We start from the raw sequence: 4604 nt of genomic DNA, 5'->3' as shown, positions 1-4604 counted from the left end.
CTCTTCTACTTTCCCTCCTTGCAGTTCCATATAGCATCAGTCACGTACACAGGATAATTAAGAGTTCTATCACTGCATGAAAAGAGGAATTTGTGGATGAGTTTTGCACCTTAAATTGCCTCATACCTCAAGCCACAGCATTTGCGGCTCCCCCATGCCCCCCTCCCATCCCCTTCTTAGAAGAGCCTTTAATATGTAAATGCCAGTGATCAGGTCGGGAGCTGCCCCAGTCAATTTCAAGTGGGGTGGGGTGGGGTGAGGTCAGGTGGGTGGGAGGGAGTGGGGGGTCGGCAGGCCTGTTTCTAGGATTTTGGGGTCCCTAGGCAACGGGATTGTTGGGGCCCTAGGGCATTTTTTGGCCTTTTACTAAAATGTGTGTGTGTCTGTGTCTGTGTATGTGTAGGCTATGTTTTTTCACGCTGCCCAGTGGTGTTTTTCAGAATCACTAACCATTAAACCAGGGATAGGGAACCTATGTCTCGAGGGCCCTTGAGGCCGTTTTATCCGGCCCCTGATATCATTATAATGTTTTGCAACTTCACAGGAATCTTAGAAATTACATTTCCAATGCAATTAAGTTAGCCTATATTCAGGGGACATAGAAAAGGTGGGGACTGTTTTAAAGGTGTCTACCTTTAAAGATGTCTATATTTCTATATAGGCCTAAAGGTGTCTATATAGGCCTAAATTTTATGGGGAAATCCTGATTTGTGTTCATAGTACGGCCCCCGGAGGATTTTATGACCATGGTAGGAATTTGAAGTGGCCCCTCGAATGAAAAAGGTTCCCCACCCCTGCATTAAACATTTCTACTAGCCACAGCTTTGCTGCCAGTACATTTTATTATGATACTATAAGCTCAGAAATTAAGTTGATCAAACAATTCGATCTGTGCTATAAACATTTAAATGAACCTACAGAATAGGCCTAGGCTATCAAAATAGAATCATCTGAATGATCTTTCTTGGACATACATTTTGAAGTGACCCTTCGAATTAAAAAGGTTCCTCAGCTGCTTTTGAGGAAAAACATCAATGTGCTTGGCCACTCTGGTTTTTAAATGGTATTCTGAACTAAAGCAAGGATTGTTCAAGTTAGTTGAAAATAGACCGTCTCTGGTTAAATTAGTTCTACACCAAGCCTTTAGGTGGCAGTAAAACGAATTGGCACAATGCGAATTCCACACACAAGCCACAAAGAAGCCATCAGCCGCGGTCAACAGCACCTTCCTGATTGAGCAGAACCACGCGTTGTCTGTGTGGTTTACAAGTTTCTTGGCGATATGGGGGGAAAGTTCCTCACATACCAACGGAAAATGGGCTTCATATACATGTAAGTACATTTTACTCAACTGTGGTTTAAAGTTTCAGTACTCAAGAGCGATTGAATAGCTCATCTGAACACAGATCCGCCATTGCTAAGTTATGGCACAGCCGCTTTACATAGCTGGTAGCTCAAGTCCCCTCAATGTGACTACACTAGTTGCTGCTGTACGCTAGGAAATTCTGATGACTTGCGAGCATCGTAATGACAAAATGCTGTGGTGAAACAGTGAATATGCTAACTATACGTGTTGATGGTGAATTGTTTGACATTGCTCGTTCTCAGTTGCCTTTCCCCTGCCTAAAGATAAGACAAAGGCTACCGTTAGCATGCTATTGCGTTAGCTCATCAACTAGATGTTGGGCACTGCTCATTTTTCACGTCTGCCCGGCATTTCGCTGATGAACTAACGCTTAGACGCCTTGCCAATGTATTTTACAGCGGCAAAAATGCATCTAGGCGACGTTGGAAAGACTGGTGTGCCGTCTGGGTATGTTGGTTTTCAGTGCTGGGCAGTAGCGAAGCGACTAGTTTAATTACATTCTCTAGTAGCTTGGTCGTAGCGTCACTACTATGTATCGAGTAGCTAACATCCATTGAAACACCTTGCCCTTTCACCAAACCGACCGATTCTTCCTTGTTGCGTTCTATATTATGAAAGCTAACCGTGAGAAGTTCTGGCGGCAGCTCTCAGTAACGCGAGCCCAATGTATCAGCGCGAGCTCAATATCGACCAGAGTGGTCAAGTTGAGCACGCCACCCCGAAATCAATGTGAAATACCCTGCCATTTGCAACAGTAGGCAACCTGTCCTTTAAAAGTATGGGTCCTCAAAACAGCACTTGTTGCACAAATAAGTGTAGATGGCCTCTTCAAGAAATTGAAATTATGTATGGTCACTTTTTCTTATTGTTTCACGTGGAGGTCTACTGACCTTGTCTAAATAATGTAGGCTAGTTTATGTCCATGTATTATATTAGGACCCAAGGTTAATGGGTTATTCTATTTACCATGTTTTCACAGGCTGCTGTCTCATATGGCGAAGACGAGTCACCTGAAGGCCTAACTCGCCATAGAAGACTGAAAGAATGTAAGATTAACTTCTTTGTGACCAATATGACTTGCTCATTGATACATTTGCTATGTCAATATGAGGTGCATGGCAAAATATTTAATTTATTTGTCTCGCTTTTAGGAGCTGTAGAAACAACAGGGTGTTCTTTTTCAGGGTATTCTTTTTTATAGAACTGGACAGGTCATTTATTCGTTCCCCTTGTTTTTTGAAGTGTCCTGCAGGATGCTGTGTCCTGCAATCCTGTGTGCTGTGCTACAGACGCGTGTGGAGGTCAACCCAAAATGGGCACAGTCTCACCACAGAAGAGTGAAAGAGGGTAAGCTTAACCTATAGCCTACGTCAGGGTCGGGGAACGTTTCTCATTCGAAGGGCCGCTTCAAATTCATCCGAGGGGCCGTAAAAGTCTCCAAGGCCCTTACTATGAACACAAACCAGGATTTTCCCTTTCACTTTAGACCTATATTGAAGGCAGCCACATTTAAACAAACGCCACCTTCTTCAGCTTCCCTGAATATAATTTAATTGTATTGCAAATGTATTTTCTAAGATTCCTTTACAAAATATGTCATATTTCATGTGAAGCTGAATAGCATGAAAATTATATCGGGGGGCCAGATAAAACTGCCTCAAGGGTCGCAAACGGCCCTAGAGACATAGGTTCCCCACCCCTGGCCTACATTGTCAATATGACTTGTGCTACTTTATAGATAAGTAATCAATGCTGTGCATTGCTATGTTTTGATTTATTTTCTTACATCCTACAGATCCTGGCAGGGAGACGGTAGTGTCCTGCAGAATGGTGATGGGCCAATCTTACAAGAGACCACAGAAAACTGATATAGTGTAAGATTATCCCTGTTGGGCTCAATAGGTCTTGCTTATTGACATATTTGCTATGTCAATATGAGGTTCATGGCAAAGTATTTATTTATTTGTCTCGCTTCTAGGAACTATAGAAACAACAGTGCCTGCTGCAGTATAACGAGGACACCCTGAGCAGAGAGCTCCAATAGACCCAGGTCCAGTGTCTTGGCAGGGTGAAATGGCACTGATATGGGTATGTACTAATGTCAGTTAAAATGAATGAATGAATTAATTCTCATATCTGAATAATGTGAACACTGGATTTACCACACACACACACACACACACACACACACACACACACACACACACACACACACACACACACACACACACACACACCCTAGGCCTAGATGATTTGGACCCAAGGTTACTTTTACCACAGCTCTGGCACATCAATTTTCATTTGTTTAATAACTGGTCAGGTAATTTATTCATTCCCCTTGTTTTTTTTTTTTTTTTTTGTAGTGTCCTGCAGGATGCTGTGTCCTGCAATCCTGTGTGCTGTGCTACAGACGCGTGTGGAGGTCAACCCAAAATGGGCACAGTCTCACCACAGAAGAGTGAAAGAGGGTAAGCTTAACCTATAGCCTACGTCAGTGGTGGGGAACCGAAGGGCCAATTCGAAGGGCCAATTCAAATTCACCCGAGGGGCCGTAAAAGTTCTCCAAGGGCCGTACTATGAACACAAACCAGGATTTTCCCCTTCACTTTAGACCTATATTGAAGGCAGCCACATTTAAACAAACACCACCTTCTTCAGCTTCCCTGAATATAACTTAATTGTATTGCAAATGTATTTTCTAAGGTTCCTTTACAAAATATGTCATATTTTATGTGAAGCTGAATAACATTAAAATTATATCGGGGACCAGATAAAACGGCCTCAAGGGTCGCAAATGGCCCTCAAGACATAGGTTCCCCACCCCTGGCCTACATTGGCAATATGACTTGTGCTACTTTATAGATAAGTTCTCAATGCTGTGCATTGCTATGTTTTGATTTCTTTTCTTACATCCTACATATCCTGGCAGGGAGACATAGTGCATGAGACCATAGAAGACTGAAATAGGAGATTATCCCTGTTGGGCTCAATATGACTTGCTTATTGATATATTTGCTATGTCAATATGAGGTGCATGGTGAAGTATTAATTTATTTGTTGTTTCTACAGCTCCCAGAAGTGAGACTGAGTGTCTGTTGCAGTATGACGAGGACGCAGTGACCAGAGACCTTCAGTAGACCCTGCTGGCATGATTGGCGTCTGAAGAACATGAAATCAACAGCAATGTTTATAATGTTGTACATACCTGTATAGTCTGTATTAAAAGGCAGTACCTGTA

The 4604-nt window shown here is 42.7% G+C and overlaps 1 long non-coding RNA gene across 1 annotated transcript; it reads left to right on the top strand.

Annotated features, from left to right (window-relative positions):
* Positions 1-688: 688 nt before the first annotated feature.
* LOC134440273 (uncharacterized) lies at positions 689-4604 on the top strand. Its single transcript, XR_010032939.1, has 7 exons — positions 689-1332; positions 2346-2412; positions 2609-2713; positions 3162-3240; positions 3345-3454; positions 3730-3834; positions 4436-4604. It is a non-coding gene; the product is annotated as an uncharacterized LOC134440273 (long non-coding RNA).

Source organism: Engraulis encrasicolus, chromosome 23, assembly GCF_034702125.1.
Source record: "Engraulis encrasicolus isolate BLACKSEA-1 chromosome 23, IST_EnEncr_1.0, whole genome shotgun sequence".
Taxonomy (NCBI): Eukaryota; Metazoa; Chordata; class Actinopteri; order Clupeiformes; family Engraulidae; genus Engraulis; species Engraulis encrasicolus.
The sequence above is the reverse complement of the archived record's forward strand: the minus strand, read 5'-3'. Positions and strand labels throughout refer to the sequence as shown.